Below are 25,171 nucleotides of genomic sequence, written 5' to 3'. Positions count from 1 at the left end.
TGTAAAATATTTTATTCATTCTAAGCAAAGGATTTTACAAACGTATTACATGAAGCAATGTCTAGACTGGATAGAAAAGCAAGAGGTTTTGAATTTAAAGTTTTAAATTGTTTAACCAAAATACATATCTTCCTTTCTTCTTCCATCCTTCATCTTTTCTTCCTTCCTTCTTTTCTCTCCTCCTTTGTTCCTTTCTTTTTTCTTTTCATCATTTCTTTCTACTAGCATTTCTTCTTTCCGTTCTTTCTTCCATTCTTCCCCCATTTCTTTCTTTCTTTTTTAATCATCTGTAAAATATGCTTGCTGAACAAGGCATCATAGCTAAATCATTCATTCACCTTCCTTTTTCATACCTGGGTAATTTTTCTGTAAGATACAGTAAGGAAAATTAAGGTGACTATTGAGAACGATATTGGACTTTATATTATCTAAAAAGATAGAATAAATAGTTTTAAATGCTTTTGGCAAAAAATAAGTAATAAAAAAGTAATAAATACTAAAGCCCATCCCATTGTCTTGTATGTGTGAAACAACACATGATACATCATTAACATATACTTTTTGTGTATCCACTAAAAATTAAATATAAGTCTTTAAGTAAGTGAAATTAGTAATGATTTAATGTGTTTTGATCTATATCTGGATATGGTTATATGTTACTATAGAGTCATCATTCTTATAAGATATATTCATCTTGGCCAGTTATTCAAGATTTTCATTGTGCTATTTATATTTATGTATATAAATGGAAAAATAATGAATTACTTGAAAAATATTTATTCATTATAGCAATGTATTTTAAGGCCATCATTCAGTTTTTGTAAGAGATAATTGTGCTTCATAGCTCTTGGATACAGTAACAAATCTAAGTTATAAATCACTCTAAATATTAATGTAGTTTAATGAATAGATCACAGAAAGGTTTACTAAAATATCTTCCATTGATTTTCAACTTAAGTTATTTCATATTTTATTTTGGATGGTCTCCAATTACAAATTCATTTGCAAGTTTTGTTTTGTAAAACAATTTAGGCATGACATTTACTTGGTTCAAGGTCCAATTAAGCTCATGCTACAATATGTCAAGAAGATAGCACATTGACATGAGAAGTTCAAATTCTGCAGAGGACACTTACAATCTTCCTTAAAGGAAATTCTACTATAGTAGAAAGATAGTAAATGAGAACAGACAAGGGTCTTTTCTGAGATTGATACTCCAACCAAGTACCATTCTTGGAGATAACCTAGAACCCCTGCACAGATGTAGCCCAGGGCAGCTCAGTGTCCAAATGGGTTCCATAGTAATGGGAAGAGGGACTGCCTCTGAGATAATCTGATTAGCCTGCTCTTTGATCACCTCCCCCTGAGGGAGGAGCAGCCTTACCAGGCCACACAGGAAGACAATGCTGCCACTCCTGATGAGATCTGCTAGACTAAGATCAGAAGGAAGGAGAAGAGGACCTCCCTTATCAGTAGACTTGGGGAGGGACGTGAGTAGAGAAGGGGGAGGCAGGGTGGGATTGGGAGGAGAGGAGGGAGGAGCTACAGGGATGATACAAAGTGAATAAACTGTAACTCTTAAAAATAAAATTAAAAATGAAAAATTAAAAAAAAACACAAATATATTATTTGTGACTATTATGCATAACACCAACAGTTTAATATAATATTAAAAGTGACACATCAAAAAGCATTCTTATTTCATAATTCTATCACTATAAAAGATACAAGATTATGAACACAAGTAGCTGTATGTCAGCCATACAAGGGGAGAGTTTATTGTTTTCATTCACATGCAGACTTATCTAGTTCAAATTGGCTCAAAACTTTAAAAAGAGATAGTGAGGAAAAAAAGCCTCATGGTAATTTTAGTTTGTTGATCATAGTTTGAACTGTAGTCTGGTAGAAGGGTGTGGTGCCTGAGGGTGGGTGCCATCTGTGGTTGCCTTACCGCAGTTAGTATAGGGGGGGGGGGGCAGGGAGCAAGAAGGGAAGGATAGTACAGAGAACCTGGAAGCTAGCCAGCCAAGGCCATTAATTAAGTTGAATGACTACATTTCAGAATTTGCAAGGTACAAAATGCTTCAAGCCTCTGAGAAAATGAAGACTTCAACCTAAAACCTTCTGCAGCTCTTCAATTAACTCTTTAAATGTTCACAATTATGGGCATTCACTTCTATCTATGAAGGAGGAAAATTTTCAAATTAGAAAATTGGGATTAGTGTTCATAAAGCTGAGGACAGAGCAAAGATCACAGAAGGCACAACTTAAAATGGTGGAGAAAAGAGAAATGACAGAATGCATTCTGACACTCACCAGAATGATTAGATATTATGATAGAGTAGGGGAGTGAATTTGTGACAACTGTGCAACACTAGATCAGCATGACTGATAAATCCCTCACCTGGGTGAACCGGGCAAAGGGAATGACCAGAACACTGATAACAAATCTTCTCACTAACTAAAAACAAAATTGTATGGTCAAAAACTCTGAACCACTGTAGGAAAGCAGAATACCTCTATGGAATAAATTACATGGTAATAATTCCTTTTGTATCACAGCACACAGATCTTCTCTTTATTGACACACTAACAGCACACAGAACAGTTCACAGCATTTGTAACTACAAGACTATGGATCATGGATGTGACTCCACATACTTGAAATTAGTTAAACTATAAAAGTCAAAGAGCCTTTACTTCACCAACTATACAAAGCATCAAAATTTTAGAGGGATCTCAAGATCCAGTTACTGTGTCTAAATTAATGCTTGATTTTTTTAATTGCCATATAATAATTAAAAGCTTACCAGATAACTCTTTCTAATGGAGTCCAGGTATTTTCTTTTAACTTGACTGATTCTATAATGAAAGTTCTTTGTAAATACCTACCTATTTACTGAGTGATCAAGTTTTGGATTAATGCAAGCACGGTGCCTCCCTGGGTCTACACAGACCACTGTGTATCTTATGGTCTTTGGCTTATTGATTTGTGGGACTCCTAACATAAAAGTGAGTGTGTCTCCTACACATTATTATTATTATTTACAATTTTTCACTTTGTTTTTTTATGGATATGTTTTCTTTTTTCAATATTATTTTATTTATTTACTTTTATTATTAGTTATATTTTATTAACTCTGTATCCCAGCTGTATCCCACACCCTCATTCCATCCCAATCCCACCCTTCCACTTTCATCTCTTCCCTGTTTCTTTCCAAGTCCACGGATAGGGGAGGACCTCCTCCCCTTTCATCTGACCCTGTTTTATCAGGTATCTTCAGGACTGGCTGCAAAGTTCTCCTCTGTAGCCTAGCAGGACTGCTCCTCCCTTGGGGGGTGGGGAGGTCAAAGAGCCTGCCATTGAGTTCCTGTTAGAAATAGTCCCTGTTCTCCTTACTAGGGAAAACCAATTGGTTACTGAGCTACCACAGGCTACATCCGAGCAGAGGTTCTAGGTTATATCCATACATGGTCCTTGGTTGGAGAAATTGTGGTATTTTTACACAATGGAATATATTCAGCAATTAAAAATGAGGAAATCATGAAATTTGCAGGCAAATGATGGGATCTAGAAAAGATCATTCTGAGTGAGGTATCCCAGAAGGAGAAAGACATACATGGTATATACTCACTTATTTAGACCTATAAGATATGATAAACATAATGAAATGTATACACCTAAAGAAGATAAACAAGAAAGAAGACCTAGGGTAAGATGATCAATCCTCACTTCGAAAGACAAATGGGTAAGATCTGGAGAGGACAGGAACCCCACAAGGAGAGCAACAGAACCAGAAAATTTGAACACAGGGATCTTCCCAGAGACTCATACTCCAACCAAGTACCAGGCATGGAGATATCCTAGAACCCCTGCACAGATGTAGCCCAGGGCAGTTTAGTCTCCAAGTGGGTTCCATAGTAATGGGAAGAGAGACTGCCTCTGACATAATCTGATTGGCCTGCTCTTTGATCACCTCCCCCTGATGGGGGGGGAGCAGCCTTACTAGGCCACAGAAGATGACAATGCAACCACTCCTGATGTGATCTGATTGACTAAGATCAGAAGGAAAGAGAGGAGGACCTCCCTTATCAGTAGATTTGGGGAGGGGCATGCGTGATGAAGGGGGATGGAGGGTGGGACTGGGAGGAGATGAGGGAGGGCTTATGGGGGGGATACAAAGTGAATAAAATGTAATTAATAAAATTAAAAAAAAGAAAAAAAAAGAAAGACAAATGGGATTAGCATTGGATGTAGGAGAAAACATCCTACCACAGAGGTAGAAACAGGAGCCTACCACATAGGTCCTCTGAAAGACTCTACCTAGCAGTGTATCAAAGCAGATACTAAGACTCATAACCAAACCTTTGGCAGAGTGCAGAGAATCATATGAAAGAAGGGGGAGTTAATTTTTCATTTTGTATTCTGGCTGTAGCCCCCCTCATATTCTTCCAGTTTCACCAACCATCCCTCTTTTCCTCCTATACCCCTTCCCTAGTCCCCTGATAATGGAAGACCTCCTTCCCTACTATCTGACCTTAGCCTATCAGGTCTCATCAGGGCTGGCTGCATCATCTTCCTCTGTGGTTTGGCAAGGCTGCACGCCCCCACCCCCCAGGGAGGGCTGATCCAAGAACCAGCCACTGAGTTCATGTTAGAGACAGCTTCTGCCCATCCCCCTTACTAGGAAATCCATTTAGAAACTGAGTTGCCTATGGACTACAACTGAGCAGGGTTCTAGGTCCTCTCCATGCATGGTCCTTGGTTGGAATATTGGCCTCTTCAGGTCTCCCTGGGCCCAGGTATTTTGGCTCTGTTAATCTCCTTTTGGAGCTCCTGTCTCCTCCAGGTCTTTCTATCTCCCCCTTCTTCCACAGGACTCTTTTTCTCCTATTGAGTTGACTTGTCAAGTCTCTATATGAGGGATTTTGCCTTCTGTTATTGTTTCTTGTTTCCTGGGGATTGGTTGCTTTCTCTTGATGGTTATCTCTTGAAAGTCTGAAGAAAAATGGAAGGGAAGTAGATCTGGAGCAGAAGGGAAGTTGGGGAGTGAAACAGCAGTACGGGAAGGGAGGGAAAACTGTGGTCTGGATTAACTGTATGAAAAAAATCTATTTTTAGTAATAATTTTAAATAATAGTAATAATAATAGAATATTGCCAATGGAAGTAGGCTCTAGTTCTTTTTGTTGTTGTTCAGATGAGAAATTAAATATCAATAGGAGATATTAAAATACTTGCTGAATATGTATTCTGTCATAGTAGTGACAGAAACCTTAAGGTGACTTAAAAGAAAATATTTTTCTAATGATAAAGGACTTAAAGCTTGGTCATGATGGGCCATATTTCTGGGAACCCTGATGCAGGGAATCTGAGAAGGTACACAAGGTGAAAGAAGTGAAAAAACAAAAATCTTCAAAGACTCACTGTTCTTATTCATGGATTTTATCTATATATGCATTAGGCTTTAACCACTTGGCTAGTACTAAGAGATTTATAAACAATATAATCCAAAAGTGATTATAAGCAATATAATCCAAAAGATCAATTTCAATTGTGTAAAATTAAATAAATATGACAGCAGGGTCACACAAAAAATAACAATTTATCTTGTTTACAGTTTTGAAGAAAGTAGGTGCAGGTCAAAGAAAAGATAAAATAGAAAACAACACTGTTGATCTCTAGAAGAAGAGAGAAGGGGCAGAGAGATGCAGGAAAAATCCATGAAGTTAAGAGAGTTCAAGACATAATGGCTAGAGAGCTGAGGGTAATGTCTTTCTTTTCTGAGGAGATTCACCTTATCCTTAGAAGCAAGAAGTCATCAGTGTCTTAAACTTGAGTGACATGGACAATTCCTTTTTCCAAGTCACTGCTACAACAATGTAGAAGAAAGGTGGTGGTTAGTGCCAATATTCTCTTAGGGTGTTATGGATGGTGGTGAGGGTCTTGACTGGGGAAAGTTTACAGGAAGTAGAAAAGGATGAAAAGTTAACAATAGCAGTATGATGAAATATTAAAAGATTTAACCACTGTTCAGGGAGGAAAAAAGTAGAGACCAGAGAAACCCAAAGTTTTAGATATGGGAACTAGTGAGGTAAAGTGACTAAGTGGGTTGTTCAAACATTAAATGTTTTAGGTTTGTCACCCCCTTCAGTGCTCTGCTTGAGGTAATATTTGAGAATGCTTTGAAATTTTTGAGACCATTGTTGGAGAAATTTTTTGGTGGTTGTTTAGAGGTGAACTTTTAAAAAATAAAAGCCTCCCACTATTTTCTTTAACTCTGCATAATATACTACCAATAGCTGGCAGTAATATGCCTCTTCTATCCGGGGAAAACACATTTTTGTTGTTAAGGACTTTATACATTTTATGTAACCTTAAGATTCTTAGGAGAAAACATAACTGTATAAACATTGCATTATTCTATTAAAAATTATGAGTCAACATGGCAGAATATATTCTATTGTTTATGGCTTCGCGTAAATATGAGACGAAATCTCTCTGATCAGAATTTGGTGGTAGAGTGTAGGACTTTTAGTTTCTTTTAGCACTGAAGTCTGATATGTTTAATCCAAGCTATCAGTTCACAATAAATTGTGGCATCCTGCATTCATTTTGTGAAAGGTAGATAATGGTCTGATAATTCTTTTATATGTTTCGCTTGTTCACTCAAGATCATGACTCCTAACCTGATATTTTCCATGAAGCCCTACCCAGTGGTGTTTCCATTACATCACATCACCACCAAACAAGGAAACAAGTTTTTAATACATAAACTTTTCTTTCTATTTTTTTTTCCCAAATGTTTGCTGCTGTTCTGCCTATAGATGTACTTTATATTAAAGAGGAGGTGATTTCAGGTAGAAGGAATGTAATAGACATGACCAATGGCTGGAAATTCTTTTGGATATGTTTTAGATTTAATTACATAATGGCAGATGAAAAAAGTTGTCACAACTCTAAGGAAGGAGAAGGGAAAAGAGAGAAAAAAACATTTAGAAAGAGTAGTTTAGGGAACATGGTAACTAGTTTGCTGTTTGTTGATTTTTTTTTGTATATTTCTAGGAAAATAAGAAGATTAAATCAATGCTAGAAGTGTATCCTCAGCTTAGGATAAAGGTATGTCTCTTGCTAAAGAGGATTTAAGAATAATTCATAAAATAGGTAATACTAAAAAATATTTTACAACACAGTGACTTCAAAGTTATTAAATAATCAGAGAGAAAACTATGAGTCAGTTGAAAAAGGTGGAGCCACTATTCTGTGATCAAGAACTATTTTATTGTAAACACTAACAGAAATATGTTTAAAGAATCATTACTCCAGGTAATATCTATAGAAACAATATATTGATAGATTCATTACAGTTTAATTTGTACAGCTATTTTGTAGAATTCTAGAATTCTGAATGCTAGAACTCTTGAATGTATATTTTGTTTATTGAAATAAAACATAAATAGGCTGTTCTCAAGCCAATTAAATGATAAATTTTAGGACAGTGTCTAGAAATATATTATATCACACTTAGTCATGAAGACAACACTAACATCGAGTGACACATTCCCACTCTGGAAGGACAGCTCAAGGACGTCTCCCTTGACTTCAGGGATAGGGAAAGAGTTCCTGCCTACTTTCCCAACACTGCAATATAAGAATTGGCCATATTCTGTTTGCTGTCAGGACTAAGTTAACCTGCTTTAATTTAGAACTGAGTGTCTTAAAAACCTTTATGTTCCTTTCTGCTTCTGGGATACCTCACTCAGGACGATCTTTTTCAGTTCCATCCATTTGCCTGCAAACTTTTTCATTTCCTTGTTTTCAGTTGCTGAGTAGTATTCCATTGTGTAAATGTGCCACAATTTCTGTACCCATTCCTCAGTTGAGGGACATCTAGGTTGTATCTAGATTCTAGCTATTGCTCATAAATCTGCTACTAATAAGGTTGAGCAAATGTGCTTGTTGTATACTTGAACATATTTTGAATATATATCTAGGAGTGGTACAGCTGGATCTTGAGGTAAAACTATTCCTAATTTTTGGAGAAGGCATCAGATTGATTTCCAAAGTGGTTGTACAAGTTTACATTCCCATCAGCAATGCAGGAGAGTTCCCCTTTCTCCGCATCCTCTCCAGCATCCAGCATGTTTGGTTTTTGTTGTTGTTGTTGTTGTTGTTTTTTCAATTGCAAGAGAGCTTTATTATGAGAGCAATCAAACTCAGGACCCAATCTCACTGGCACAGCAGTAGAGAAGTGGGACCCTGAGCTCTGGGTGAACAGGATTTTTATTTTTTTTTTAATTACACTTTATTCACTTTGTATCTCCCCATAAGCCCCTCCCTCCACCCCTCTCAACCCCACCCTCCCGCGTTTCTTCGCGCATGCCCCTCCCCAAGTCCACTGATAGGGGAGGTCCTCTTCTCCTTCCTTCTGATCTTAGTCTATGAGATCTCATCAGGAGTGGCAGCATTGTCTTCCTATGTGGCCTGGTAAGGCTGCTCCTCCCTCAGGGGGAGGTGATCAAAGAGCAGGCCAATCAGATTATGTCAGAGGCAGTCCCTCTTCCCATTACTATGGAACCCACTTGGACACTAAACTGCCCTGGGCTACATCTGTGCAGGGGTTCTAGGTTATCTCCATGCATGGTACTTGGTTGGAGTATGAGTCTCTGGAAAGACCCCTGTGTTCAAATTCTGGTTCTGTTATTCTCCTTGTGAAGTTCCTGTCCTTTCCAGATCTTTCTATTTCCACTTCTTACCTAAGATTCCATGCACTCTGCCCAACAGTTGGCCATAAGTCTCAGCATCTGCTTTGATAGTCTGCAGGGCAGAGCCTTTCAGAGGCCCTCTGTGGCGGGTTTCTAGCTTGTTTCCTGTTTTCTTCTTCTTCTGATGTCCTTCTTCTTTGCATTTCAGGATGGGGATTGAGTATTTTATTCAGGGTCCTCTTTCTTAATTAGTTTCTTTAGATGTACAGATTTTTTTTAGTAGGTTTATTCTATATTACATGTCTATATGAGTGAGTATATACCGTGTGTGTCTTTCTGCTTTTGGGACAGCTCACTCAGGATGATCCTTTCCAGGTCCCACTATTTACCTGCAAATTTCATTATTTCCTTATTTTTCATTGCTGAGTAATATTCCATTGTGTAGATGTACCACAATTTCTGCATCCATTCTTCAGCTGAGGGGCATCTGGTCTTTTTCCAGCTTCTGACTATTACAAATAAAGCTGCTACAAACATGGTTAAGGGTGTAAGGTGAAATCTCCGATGACTAAGGATGCTGAGCATTTCTTTAAGTGTGTCTTTGCAATTTGTTATTCCTTAATTGAGAATTCTCTGTTTAGCTCTGCACCCCATTTTTTAATTGATGTGTTGCTGTTTAACTTCTTGAGTTCTTTATATATTCTGTATATTAGCACTCTGTCATACATAGGGTTCCTGAAGGTCCTTTCCCAGTTGGTAGGCTGTCATTTTGTACTGTTGATAGTGTCCTTTGCTTTATAGAAGCTTTTCAGTTTCATGAAATCCCATTTATTGATTGTTGATCTTAGATTTTGTGCTGTTTGTGTTCTGTTCAGGAAGTTGTCTCCTGTACCATGAGTTCAAGGCTCTTCCCCACTTTTAATTCTAACAGGTTCCCAGAAGCAGAAAGACACACATGCTATATACTCAATTATAAGTGGGTATTAAATATATAATATAGGATAATCATACTAAAATCTGTATACCTAAAGAAGCTAAGCAAGAAGGAGGACCCTGGGTAAGATGCTCAATCTTCATTCAGAAAGGCAAATGAGATAGATATTGGAAGAGGAAGAAAACAGGGAACAGGACAGTAGCTTGCCACAGAAGGCCTCTGAAAGATCTACTCTGTAGGGTATTAAAGCAGATGCTGGGACTCAAAGTCAACCTTTGGGCAGAGTGCAGGAAATCTTATGAAAGAATGGGGAGATTAAAAGACCTGGAGGAGATAGGAGCTCCACAAGGAGAGCAAGAGAACCAAAAGTTCTGGGACCAGGAGTCTTTTCTGAAACTGATACCCTAACCAAGGACCATGCATGGAGGTAACACAGAACTCCTGCACAGCTGTAACCCATGGCAGCTCAGTGTCTGAGTGGGTTTCCTAGTAAGGAGAGTAGGGGCTGTCTCTGACATGAACTCAGTGGCTGGCTCTTTGATCACCTCCTCCTGAGGGAGGAACAGCCTTACCAGGCCACAGAAGAAGACAATGCAGCCAGTCCTGATGATACTTGATAGACTAAGGTCAGATGGAGATCCTCCTCCTGGACTGGGGAAGGGGCTTGGGAGAAGAAGAGGGACAGAGGACAGGATGGGGGCTATAGCTGGTATACAAAGTGAATAAATTGTAATAATTTAAAATCATTAAAAAATTTATGTAACAGGACTGGAGAGATGGCTCAGCTATTAAGAGCACTGGATGTCCTGTTCCCTGTTTTTTTTCCCTCTTTCAATGTCTGTCCATTTGCCTTTGAGTGAGGATTGATCATCTTACCCAGGGTCCCCCTTCTTGCTTAGCTTCTTTAGGTGTATAAATTTTAGCATGTTTATCCTATATTATATGGTTAATATGCACTTGTAAGTGAGTATATACCAAGTGTGTCTTTCTGCTTTTGGAATATGTCACTCAGGATGACCTTTACTATTTCCTACCTTTTGCCAGCAAATTTCTTTTTTATAGTCATTTTTATTTACTTATTTTTATTCATTACAGTTTATTCACTTTGTATCCTCTTGTACCTCCCTCCCTCCTTCCTTCTTCACCCTTGTCCTTCTCCCAGTCCACTGAAAAGGGAGGTTCTCCTCCCCTTCCCTCTGACCCTAGTCATCAGGTCTCCACAGAGGGCCTCTGAAGGACTCTACCCAGCCGTGTATCATAACAGACGCTGAGACCCATAGCCATACTGGACAGAATGCAGGGACTCTTATGAAAGGAGGGGCAGATAGAAAGACCTGGAAGGAAGAGGAACTCTACAAGAAGGACAACAGAACCAAAAATTCTGGGCACAGAGGTCTTTTCTGAGAGTGATACTCCAACCAAGGACCATTCATGGAGATAATCTAGAACCCTTGCACAGATGTAGCCCATGGTAGTTCCATGTCCAAGAGGGTTTCTTAGTAACGGGAACATGGACTGTCTCTAATATGAACTCAGTAGCTGGTTCTTTGATCACCTCCTTCTGAGGGGAAAGCAGCCCTATCTGACCACAGAGGAAGACAGTGCAGCCAGTCCTGATGAGACCTGATAGGCTAGGATCAGAGGGAAGGGGAGGAGGACCTCCCCCATCAGTGAACTTGGAGAAGGGAATGGGAGGAGATGAGGGAGGCTGGAATTGGGAGGGTACTATGGAGGGGTCTACAGCTGGAATACAAAGTGAATGAACTGCAATTAATAAAAAATAAATTAATTTTAAAAAGCACTGGATGTTGTTATAGAAGACTCAGGCTTGATTTCTGCCATATGCATGATAGTTCAAAATCTTCTGTAACTCCAGTTTGAGGGGATCTGACAAACCCTTCTGGCCTCTATGGGCACCAAATATACAAACGGTGCCCACAACACATGCAGACAGAAGAGCTGTACATACTTGAAAAGGGAGGAAAAGCCTATGCATTAAAGGCTTGACTCCTACTTTGGTGATATTGAGATGTAGTGTAAACATCTAGGAAGTATAGACAATATCAGGCTAGGAGTCATGACCTTGAATGAATATGTCCCTTGGTGTTTTTTGTTATTGTTGTTTGTTTTGTTTTGTTTTTCTTTTATTACTGGTTATTTGGTAAAGAGGTTTGTCTCTACTGGGAGCTGATACGCTGATGTTCTGCTTTATCACAGACACTAAAATGAGGTTTACAAATCATTGGAACTTCGAAATTGTTTCACAAAATGAACCATTGTTATTTATTTATAAGCTGAATATCTCAGGCACTTTGTTACAGTCATGAAAAGTTACACAGCCTATAAAGCTTTCGGTAAGTTCATTTAGAGGAAGTGCACTTATCCTTTTGGTGTGACTTGCTTTGTTCCTGGAAGCCCATGGCCTACATCCCTTCTCAATCACGGAGCAGTTACTATATACTGGTGTTAACATCCTTCCGCTGTCCTACATCGTGTCATGACTTCCACCATATATGGTTCCTTTTTATCAAATTGATGTGTTTATAATTCTCTCAGTTTTGTCAAATGCTGTTTTAAACTTTTTGTAGTTTGTTTTACTTTTTAAAGTTAGTTCTCTGAGAAATTCATACAATGTGCTTTAATTTTATTCACTCCCTCACACAATTTCTCCTAAATCCACACCCTTTCCTTATCACACTCAAGTTTGTACCCTCTTCTTTTGTTTCAATACTCATCAAGTCCGATTTGTGCTTCACATGTATTCTTGGATATGTGTTGTTCCGCTGGAGTGCTGTTGACTTCCAGGGACTGTCAATTACTAATAGCTCCTCAGCTAGGGGTGAGACTTCATATCACTGTCCTTCTCCATGTTAGCTTTTGATCCGGCTTGGGATTTCACAGTTCTTGTGCATGTAGTCACAGATGCTCTGAGTTCCTACATGAGGCTTCCATGCTGTATCTGGAAACCAACATTTCCTTGTAGTCATCACCTATAATTTTTATTTATATTTCTTATTTTATTTATTTTTATTTATATTTCTGAATCCTCCTCTGCAAATATACATTAGGTAGATACAGATACGTCATTCAGGGCTGAGAATTTCAGTCTCTTGTTTTCTTCATTTGACCAGTCGTGGGTCTGCATTAACCACAATCTACTCCAAATAGAAGCTTCTCTGATGAGGGTTGAAAGATTCATGAGTTGATGGATGAAGGATAAGTCCTTTTAAGTTATTTTAATACTATGCTTATTTAGCAGAATAATAGTAGCAGGTTCTCCCTGAGAGGCTGTGACCTGTCTAATCAAGCATGCTTGGACTTACAATGGTGACATTTACAGAATGATACTCATTTCTGGCTTTTTGTTTGTTTGCTTGCTTGCTTTGCTTTGCTTTTTAACCTTACCTTGCCCATATAGACTTCAGCTCTATTCCTTCAGTTGATTTAGGTTGAAGCTCACTATCTTTGCCACAAATTCTCAAAAATCATTCCATGACTATTTAGAGACCACTCAAGTTCTTCATCCGTTGTCATACCAAGCAGAGGACTAGGAAAATGGCATAATGTTTGTTTCAGTATTATCAAAGACATTTCAGAGATGGAAAGTACACACTATAAATCATTACCATTTCTTTAACATTTGTTGAAACCAATATAAAGGATGCAAAAAATAAATCAAATGTAATCAGTTTAAATATCTAAGAGGTCCCCATAGATAATTTGTTCATAATATTTCAGTATTGAGGTATAAAGAAACCAACAAGGAATAGAGTGTGCCTATTTACTGTGGACATTATTTTACATTAAGCCATAAAATGCCTATTATTGTTAAAAACATTATAGTTAAAAATATTAGAAAGTCTTGAAATTAATAACTTCAGCTAAATGGTTTAGGAATGTGGTGTCCTTTGGTAGGAACAGGAGTGAAAAGCTACTTCGTGTGGCTGTTTATTGTCAAAGGTTGGATGACTGATAACAGCCTGTTGTCTGAAGGCTTTTGCAATTCATGTCCATGGTATCAAATTCTCTAAATTACACCAATATGGAGCTGATAAGAAACCTTAATGGGCCTTTCCTATCTGTATTGTAGCTAGGACAAACACCAGGTATGGTTCTTACTGTTCTTATAGAGATTATTACCTGTAAGACATCCTGATAACTGAGCTTCCTGTCAAGTGATAAGTGGCAGAAACTGCTTTGAGTTTCTCATCTCTTTTACTGTATATATTCCACACAAAGTGACATACTGCAAAGTTATCAGTTTCTAACTATTCATGAACTTCTGTATTACTATATCAATTATATAAATATAAAAGTTTGAAGATGAGGTATTTGTTTTCTTTTAAAATCATGATTTAGCTATACACATATATAATTTCTAGTTTACAAAGTTCTAATTTTCCTTGCCATTTAGATATTTGATTCTCTTAAAAGTTTCTCAAAATTATGTCCAAGCCTGGCCTTTTATCATCTCTCCAGAATTTCCAGCTGCCTTGTGGGCATTTCCAGCTCTACACAAGTCCAGAAACTGGCATTTCTGGAGAATACTTCCTCAGTCTATTTATGTTTCCTTCTGTCTCTAAACCTCCTCATGCCTTTCTTGTCTAAGCCTCTTCACAATGTCACTGCTCTCTATGTCGTTCATCCTTGAAGCACTTTTGCCTCTTTTTCTGTTTCTCCATTTCTGTCTAATTACTTCCTGTTTCCTTGACCCTTCAGTTGTTTGATTGCTGTATAGGCATCAGCATCCTTTTCTGCCATTCCTACTCTTGTAACATTCTTGCATCTTTGTCAGTGTGCTCATAATTTTCCAAAAAGAACCACCCTTCATATTTTCCTAAAGCTTGCCATAGAATAGCTTCATATTAGCATATATCTGAATTCACAAAACAAAACCAAGCAAGAATAACATCTAACTTGCCCAGATTTTCTACTTATAATGGGCATATTTTGGCATCCAAGATTATTTAAGATCAGATTTGTGTATGAATCTAGACTTTACTACCCACATTTTCTTTGTGGACATCCTTCAACAAGACACGGGATTATTTTCATGGTTATTCGTGATCAAAACATTTCCTTTAGAATAAATGACTAGGTGTTTTGAATGCAACTACTAGAGTTGTTTGAGCACTTGAAATTATGAAACACATCAAATGCTCAACTTTATATTATATACAAACAGGGTGAGCAGGTTGCACCAATGTATGTTATAGCAACAACCAAAGAAAAAGGCGGCCATGACTTTGGTAAAGTATGTGCAGAGAATCATCTTGAGAGAGGTTGGTGGTAAGAAAGGAAGGGGAAAGAGGAAAATAATGTAATTAAATTATTTCAAAAGTTAAAGTGATTATTATAAAACCCACAAATTATGTTAAAATTGTTTTTGGATAGGCACTTTGTGATAATTGTGCTCTTCAAAGTCCCCGAGTATTATTATATGCCTATAATATACCTATTATCATATGGGTAGAAATCCTGGAGAAGTTTGCCTATAAAATGCATCTTGGTTTTTGAATTACTTGGAAACAGCTGTTTCACTGTTCATAAATTTTAAAAGAAACACAAGTTAGTGCTGGAAAAAATTGTGAGTTATTTAAATACAGCAGATCAAAAGCATGTATGCATTTTGTTTTGTTTGTTTGTTGCTTAAGATATATTTATAATGAAGACATTTAGCTACATGATGGCCTATGTGTGCATGATCTCTACCATTAAATGAAAATAATTTACTCTTGAAAACAAACATTACAAAGTAAATAGACAAATAGGGGGAAATAGGATAACATCTTCTGTGATATTTAGAAGTACATGTTGACTGCAGAATTGGCATAGTATATAAGGCTGCTGGTCTGCACATGCAAAGCAAATAATTATTATATTAAAAGTTACGGTTTTAAAAGCATTTGTTTCTCATCTGGCATCAAATAAAGTTTAATTACAAGTTGCTTTATGTCATTTTCTCTTGGGGATATGTTTGGAAAAAGATACACAGGCGGCTCATATGTGCACACATCTCCTTATTTCTCAGTAGGACTCATGTTTGTGCCACCTGCTCACGATTGGAAGTGCACACTTGAATGTCTCTGATTTAGGCTTGTACTGGGTTTTTATAACAATATAATTCTTATTTTGCTACATGGTTTTGTAGACTATTTCAAAATGAGTTTCTAAATTGCCAAAAAAACAAACAAAACAAAACCGACCCCCCCCCAAAAAAAAAGCCCTCAACGACTCTCAATAACATATTTAAACAAAATACTCTGTTCCCTTCAACAAAAAGTCACACAGTTTTGGGTTTGGGATAGATTTACATTTGACCAGCAGCTGCGTATAAAATTGAGCAGTAGACACTGCAACAAAAACAGATTATATGTGGATTCTTTTTCTTTCCTAGATAGCCTGTCTTGTAAATATTTGCTTTTACATTCAGCAAAAGAGAGGAATGGCTATGTCTATCCTTGTATTTTAGAAATGGTTTCACAGAAAATGTAAAGAGACCATACAGGGACTGACATAATGTGCCCTACTGAATTTCTTTGATTAATACTAATTAAAAATATTTTAAAATATACCTCATATAGCAGTAAGAATTGTGTTTCGACATTCTCTGGGAGGGGAGAAGACAGAAATTGGTTATTTTAGGTTTCATTAGATTGGAAGTCTATATTGACTTTATATAATCAATACTTTAATTTAAAGATGTATAAAGAATTTCTGAAATGATATATAATGCTGTAAAGTGTCATAATTTCTGTGGGGAAAATAGAGTTTTTAAATTGTTGACAAGAGCAGGAACATTGCAGCCTATTGCCTGGATGTTCTGATTACAGTTAAAACATGTCAGTGGCTTCCTGTTGCTCTGAGGGTTTGGTTCTTAACAGCTTACAGGGAAGGGAGGACCTTTCCCTTTCCAGCTTGCCATATGGGTCTTTGAGGTCACTGCCTGCTTTTTAGCCTCTGCCCACACTGGCTTCCTTTCAGTTCCTCCTATCTGTCAGAGCAGTCCACCAGCACAGCCCGGTTTCCTATAAGGAGAAAGCATTCTACCCCACTACTCTACTTTCTCCTACACTTTTATTAAGCCTATTTCACCATCCTATCTTTGAGTCTGGAGCTTCGCTTCATATTATTCTGCCAGTCTCTGTCTAACTCTCTGTCTTTGTGTCTGTTTCTGTCTCTGTGTCTGTCTCTGTCTGTCTGTCTGTTTCTATCTCCTATTTATCAAAATTGCCCTTCTCAGTTACTATAATCGGCTGTGACCTCTGTTTTGGTAGCCATAGTAATAGCAATAGTGTGTCTGGCTCATCACAGGTACCCAAATAATTGTTGAATTTCTACAAACAATGTCCCCAACTCTTATTGTGGCATTCTATTTTCTAGATCCCAGTAAACTTAACAAAACAAGTCAGTTTTTGCAAGCATTTATTTTCCTTGCATGCACAGGACAAGCTACCACTTGTGCCTGCTATTGTATTTGTATACCCAGGGCATAGAGGACAATCCATTGCTGACTTTTAATGTCCAATGACATGCTTTGTTTATGAAAGGTAGTATTTGAAAAATCAAATATTTTTTTCTGTTATAATTCAACATTCCATTTTGTATAAAATAACCATAACCCCATCTGAAGGACATTTTTCGTCAGGGTAATTTGTCATACAATGGTTCTATAGCAACACAAGAAAACACTGCATTATTTTGTGACTCTTTCCTTCATCTCTCCAGGCAACTATATTGTACTCACTCCTTGATGCTTCAATGGACTCTTTGCCAGCTAGAAACCACTGATTATAACCTGAAGTGGTGCAAATGCTCTCAGAAAAGTCCTGTCAATCCACTCACCCTAAGTACTCACCTTGGATAGTTAGCAAAGGTCATCAATTTAAAATAAATAAATAAAGTGAAATAGCACTAATGCAATGATCTAATCTAGTCAAGAAAGATTAACTAAGTAATGTTGCTTTGGAAGGGGCTTGCTCCATTTTGGTCTGGCTTAGGTAGACTCACATTTCCACACCACCTTGTCAGCCTTCCTTATTATTGTCACTGTAGCTATCAGCAGAAGCCTTGCATTTCTATCTTATCTCTGACCTCCCTCTCCTTATCCATTTGGAACCCCCTACCTAGAAGGTCTGGCCTAAGAGTTGATGGAGTGGGAGTGAGTGGCTTTTTTTTTTTTTTTTCTTCAACCAGCTGGATGCAATCAGAGCAGAACAGCAGCCTGTTTCCTTTCTCACTTTGGAGGAAATTCTTAGGAACAAAGTTTCTCATTTTCAGGTTATTGACAATCCCCGGTGTTGTCAAATGTGCCAATCAGAGACATGGAAACAAAACTGTCAGGACACTTGGAAAAACAATCACAGGCTGAAAGAAATTACTGCTAATAAACCTTAGAGTATTTTACTTCATATTGTAACCAATGGGACCTTTCCATACCATAAAATAAAATATACTGTCATTATTTCACACTTAATGTCAAGATAAATAGATTTTATTGTCTTATTTACTTTTTATATTTCTTTGTTTGTAGCAAATGGTAACAGTTTTGGTTGTATGTTAGAAAATTCTAACATAGCCACTGTCATTTAAATTAGAATTTTGGCTCATTTTCAGAGTGTGTAGAGTACAAACCCTTTCTTTAAAAATCATAAGAAGTAATGCAAACCTAAAACAGTTTTGGTCTTGAGTTTGCATTCCATCCATCTTCTTTGAAATGTTACAACATCTGGTTTTAGGGAAAAAAAAATTCAACTTCAACATGTTTGGAGAGAAAAAAGGCAGCCTACAGAATAAATCAGGGTCAAGTATTGTTATTACATGGGTAATTATAAAGCAGTCCAATTTATCAGTAAATCTTGCATCATGCTTACTTATAGTCACAACTGTTGCAATTGTTCTTAGACTTTCCCTGGAAAGTGCCTAAATTATAGTGTTTAGTAAAAAAAGGGACCAACTATTACAGCAAAGAATGCCAGAGACTTCTTACATCTCAAGCCCCTAAGCTTTCAGACTTAGAAGTAAAATTTTGTCTTTGTTGTTTATTTTCCCAATTAATTCATGAATTTTTACCAAGAGTTACTTGGAAACAAAAAGACACCCACAATAAATTATTGAAAAGAGAATGCTTGCTAGTTTAATTGCAGAGCAGATGGTTGGCTCAAAGGGTCTTCTTACTGTGTTTCCATAGCACAGCCAGGAAGAAGGGGACAGGTCGCAGTGGCCCTGGTAAGCAAACACAAACAATGTGGAGGAGGATGAGGCTTAGCATTTTGAGAAATTCAGCTACTTTGAGTCTTTATGAGAGTTCAAAATATACCAAGGCCTCTCTTTTTATGCATGAGAACCGATAAGGTATCTTCAGTCTTCCAGGGAGCACAGATGCTACAGGAGCTTCAGACCTTTCAGACTAGACAATATCAAGATTTAGAACAAAGCCTTTTTTTTTTTTTAATTTATAGCAATCTTACCTGGTGGGGATATTTCCTTGCTCACTAGTTATTAAATATTTGACTGCTTCTCCAGTAACCCTAAGTCTGAGACTTTTAATTTGTTAAGTCATTTTCTGTAAATAAATAAAATCTGTAGAGGTACATGTTCTGTAAATAAATAAAATATGTAGAGGTACAATAGATCTTGTTTAGGTAACCATACTGTTGAGATTTGCCTGCTGATAATGTCATTATATGGCAGGCACTTTCTCCTCACAGACACATTTGTCTTTGGCTAATTACTATCCTATTTCTTCCTTCCTTCCTTTCCTTCCTTTCCTTCCTTTCCTTCCTTTCTTCCTTTCTTTCTTTCTTTCTTTCTTTCTTTCTTTCTTTCTTTCTTTCTTTCTTTCTTTCTTTCTTTCTTTCTTTCCTTCCTTCCTTCCTCCTCCTTCCTTCCTTCCTTCCTTCCTTCCTTCCTTCCTTCCTTCCTTCCTTCCTTTCTTTCTTTCTTTCTTTCTTTCTTTCTTTCTTTCTTTCTTTCTCTTTCTTTTTTGGGCGACAGGATTTCTCTGTGTAGCCCTTGGTTGTCCTGGACTCACTTTGAAGCCAGGATGGGCTCAAACTCACATTGATGCACCTGCCTTTGCCTCCCTGAGTGCTGGGAGAGCCACCATGCCCAGCTTACAATAATCTTCCTATCATCTCTTCTGTGATGTTTCCTGAGTCTTAGACACTTAGACATAGAGGTTGTGGTATAGATGCATCATTTGGGGCTGGGTTCCCCACAGGCACTTTTGCTGCATTGTGACTAGCTTCTGTGTGTGTCTCTCTCTCTCTCTCTGTGTGTGTGTGTGTGTGTGTGTGTTGTGTGTGTGTATATGTAGCAAAAGGGACCATGAATTTCAGGGATACGGAAGAGTTGGAAGAAGGAGTGGCAAAGAGGAAATGATGTAATACAGTATCGAAAGAAAGAAAGAAAGAAAGAAAGAAGGAAAGAAAGAAAAGGAGAACTTGAATTTTAGGAGTGGCAAGGAGCACAGACAAGTTGAAGGAAGGACAGGGAGAAAGATAATAATTAAATACATTACACACACAAACTTTAAAAATATGACACACTTATAATTCTACTTATGAAAGTGATGTCCAACTATCAATTAGTGTATACGTATTCTCATTTCATTTGCAATTCTAACAAGTTTGCTATATCAGTTTCTTATTGCAACAATTTATATATTTAGTTTTGAAGATCTGAAATAAGAATATTGACAGCAAAAGAAGTTGTAGTTGGCTATAGGAATTTAGTAGTGAAGTGTTTAATTCATGATCAGTTGTCACTCAGATCCATATAACATGGAATAATGTGGCTGTGTTGAATGTTGAAATGTTAATGTTAATGTACCAAAAATGGGAATTCTCAAAGTCCCTGCTAATAATGATTTAGGAGCCTTATTAAAAACTTGACTTATTTAGGTTTTCTTTTAGAAATTTTTATTGAGTATATGTTGAATTGGACTAGCGAAATGTACGTAACAAACAATTCAGAAAGATCTTTTTTCTATTTTTTAGTTTTATTTTTATTATTAGTTACATTTTATTAACTCTGTATCCCAGCTGTATCCTGCTCCTTCATTCCCTCCCAATCTCACCCTCTCTCCCTCTCTCATCTCCTCCTTGCCACTTTCCAAGTCCACTGATAGGGAAGGACCTCCTCCCCTTTCATCTGATCCTGGTTTATCAGGTATCTTCAGGACTGGCTGCAAAGTTCTCCTCTGTGGCCTATCAGGGCTGCTCCTCCCTTGGGGGCTGGGGAGGTCAAAGAGCCTGCCATTGAGTTCATGTCAGAAACAGTCCTTGTTCCCCTTACTAGGGAAAACCAATTGGTTACTGAGCTACCACGGGCTACATCCGAGCAGAGGTTCTAGGTTATATCCATACATGGTCCTTGGTTGGAGAAACAGTCTCAGAAAAGACCCCTGTGGTCCTCTCCACGTCATGCTAACTCCCCCTTATTTCTTATGATTCCCTGTACTCTGTCTAAGGTTTGGTTATGAGTCTTAATATCTGCTTTGATACACTGCTAGGTAGAGTCTTACAGAGGTCCTCTGTGGTAGGCTCCTGTCCTGTTACTTGTTTTCTCCTATGTCCAATGATGTCCAATGACCATCTCATTTGTCTTTCTAAGTGAGGACTGATCATCTTACCCCAGGTCTTCTTTCTTGTTTATCTTCTTCAGGTGTATAGATTTCACTTTTTTCATCATATTTTATAGGTCTATATAAGTGAGTATATACCTTGTGTGTCTTTCTCCTTCAGAAAGATCTTTTCAGTGTTTGGGAATATAAGAATTTACAAAGAATTCAATAATTGATGATATAACCTTATAACAAGTTACAACCTTAACACCCCAAGAAAAAGTTAAATCGCATGCCCCCTTTTTGGTTGAATATAAGAAAGGATAGTTTAATGACATAATTTAAATTTTTCCACCAAAAAAGCACTGTCTAAAGGGGTAGGTTTGAGTAGGTATAGGGTTCACTTGATGATACTGATTATATTTTGACAAATTGTCCATTAAGTGTAAGTACAGTGAGTCATCTTCAATGAACACAATGATTGGAATGTGAACAATATGATTTAGATGTAGAGTGATAGCATTCTTCATCATTTCATCATTATAAGTATACAAAGAACAAATTATAATATTTCTATAGATTTTTGGTAGTTTTCTATGATTGAATAGAATAATTTAATACATTCATAATCTAAAGGAATTTGTTCTGGCATTTTTCTAAGCTGCTTTTGGTATCAAACCTGAGGTCTCTTGAATACTAAGTAAGCACTCAACCACTGAGCTGTAATCTGAGCTCTCTGCCTTACTTTTCCATTGCTGTTGGTTTTAGACAATGCTTCACCGAGAAGCCTTACACGTCCTGGAACATATTTAGATAAATAGACGACATTTAACTAGAACTCACTGAGAACCACTTGCCTCTGCTTCCCCTGTACTCAGGTTAAATGTTTCACCACCAGATTTTTTTAACCCAGCATTGAATGCTACTAACAACATCAACACAGGCATGAAACAGCACATGTTGTTTTTACATTTCCTCAGAGTGAGAGTGATTGAGCTATTTCTAATTATCTTAGAGGAAGAATTTCAAATAAAATGATCTCTGTATGATTGAGAAATTAAAAAAAATCTTTTGGTTCTTTTCTTCTTTTTTTTTTTTGAATATTTTTGCAAGTGGTTACTGAATCTTTCAACCCCCGTTTTTAGTATTATTCTAGAGGCTTTTATTATCAACTTGGATGACCTCCTATCCCCATATCCAGGCTTTCATGTCCATACTTTTGTTGTCAGTATGACCTTTATTTCTAAGCCACTTCAGGCTTCCTACTTCATTGCTGCATGCTGAGTTTTGTTATAACTATAAACTTTTTCCAAAGTACTCAATTCAACTATTCTCCTTTGTAATGTCTACATTTTATTCTTCCCACTTCCCATTTACTCTTCTTCCACCACACTGTTTCTGAGAGTTTTCAGTATTTCTGCTTTGTTTTTCTCTCAGTTACCCTTCTGAGCAAGAACACTTTTGTCTTTGCATACTTCTAAACTCAATATGTCAATATCCCTATCTTGCCTTCTATTCTTCTAGTATATATAGAAAAGCTATATATATATATATATATATATATATATATATATATATATATCTTTTCTGAAGAGTCCAAATCATGTACAAAGCTAATCATACTTAGTGAAAATAAAATAGATTTTAAAATATGCCACTAGTCACCTATTGCAGAATCAACTCATCTCTGACAATCTCCAACAATACATATAGGAATTGTCTATTGGATCCCTTTCTATTGCAAAGTTTTGAATACTTTCATATATTCCATCAAATCTCTGGCTTTCCTTCCTCTACTCCAGAAAATCATGTCTCCAACTTTAAGTAGAAAATGTAAGCCATGATGAATATGCTGATTTCCACAAATTTTCAATTGCACTAATACTTCCATCTCTTTATTGAGGTTGACTCTGCCTGTAATCTGGAGTGCTCTTAATTTTGTCTCAGGGTTTCCATGCCTATTTTTTATTTTCTGAAGTGGTTCTCTACCTGTTTTTGGAGATAGTATCTCTTATTGAAACTGTATTTGACTAGACTAGCTACTCAAAAACCCTAGGGCTCTGCCTGTATCTGCATTCTAGCACTGGTTCAGTCCAGTGCATCTGGTTTTTTAGATGGATCTTCTTTCATATGAGGCAAACATTAAGGAAAGCTGCTCTATGTTTTGCCTTATAGTTTAATAATATTGGATGTATAGTACCATATACTTTCAAATGTTCTCTGCTCTTGGCATTTGAACCCTCCTCTTACAGTTTTGTGGGTTTTGTTTGATTCTTTGTTCTTATTTTATTATACTTTACTTATTTTTTAAAAAGTTTTCTTTGGATAATCGGCCTCCTCAAAGAGGGTTACTACTGTAACATTACTTTCTCTGTGTGTATTGAACACTCTACCCACCGCTACAGCTGCCGTTAAGACCACAATTATGCCTGAACCAATTGTGAGCTTGGTTTTCTAGTGCCCTCTTATCCTCTAGACTTGGTGATTTCTCATTTATGATCCAGTCAAGATAGCTTAAAACACCAAGCTAACTTGTAATTCCTACAAATCCTTCCGGAAGCTTCTCACAGCACTTAGATAACAGAAGATGACTTTTAAGTGTTCTAACACGTCTGCCCAGTGTAGCACTTATTTAGTTTTTCCATGGGTTCTAGGCTTTAAATTACTTTCTTGAATGTTCCCTAGTAAGGAAAGAAGAGACTGTCTCTGACATGAACTTGGTTGCCTGCTCCTTGATCACTTCTCCCTGGTGGAGCAACCCAGACAGTCCCCAGAGAATGAAGATACACAGATGATCCTGATGGGACCTAATAGGTTAGGGTAAGACAGTAGGGGAGGAGGACCTCCCTTATCAGTGGACTAGGGGAGATGGATAGGAGAAAAAAATGGACAGGAGGGTGGGACTGGGAGGAGACGAGGGAGGGGGGCTACAGCTAGGATACAAAGTGAATAAATTGTAAAATAATAATAATAACAACAAAGACATACCAAAAAAATCACATCTAGGCTACTGGATGCTCTATTTTTGTCATGATAGAGATTTCCCATCTCTGCTTTCAAAACTGCTTTCTTCGTGTTTTAGCCTAGAGGTATTCTTGTTCCCAGAGTCTTCCTATCTTTCAAGTTAGGCTAGGTGATTATGCCTTAATACTTCCAAAACAACTGAAACTGGATCTGTTTTTATTTATTTTTTATTTTTATACTTTTCATATAATATAAATTCTACTCATTTAGTATACCAACAACTTCTCAGTAAACATTACTATGTTTCTTGGCCATAACCCTTACCTAATGCTACCTAGTCCCAGGGACAAATGCATGCTGTTTAAAAACTCATGTTTACAGATGCTGAGAGTACCCCATTAAAGTAGAGGAAAGTGATAAGGCATAAGAAAGGTTTTTATTATCGGAATGTTGCAAGTACAGTCTTTATTAAGAGGAGATTAACTACTATTTATCTTCTGAGATGTTTGACATAAAGTTTTACAAGGATTTACCATTGGAAGAAAATTGTCAAGTATGTAGTTCAGGAAAGTATTTTGGTGATGTACAGAATTTGTTTTCCTGGTATTATTAATGGTCTACACCATTCTTCAACATGTGTGTCTGAGAGAAGAGTGGATTATACACCATACCCCTTCTACTGCTTTCCTTTCCACATCATGAGAGCACAGGAAACCAAAATCTTACTCTCTGTGGAAAGAAGATTTAGGTCATACAGCCTGCTAGGACAGCACAGCAATTCCTTCTGAGGTGATATTTTAAACCATCACAGGAATATATTTTTCATACTATATTTTTCTAAAGGACATAATAATTGTTCACAAAATGTATAAACATAACTGCGTTTTATAAATAAAGGGTAATATAATGCTATTATAAGACTCAAAAGCTGAGTAGATTTTGTTTTGTTTTGTTTGTTTTTGCAGATCTTTGATGACAAGATTCTTTAGTTCCTTTCCTCTT

The sequence above is a fragment of the Meriones unguiculatus genome, chromosome 5 (genome assembly GCF_030254825.1).
Source record: "Meriones unguiculatus strain TT.TT164.6M chromosome 5, Bangor_MerUng_6.1, whole genome shotgun sequence".
In the NCBI taxonomy this organism is placed as follows: Eukaryota; Metazoa; Chordata; class Mammalia; order Rodentia; family Muridae; genus Meriones; species Meriones unguiculatus.
This window is presented reverse-complemented; position numbering follows the sequence as displayed.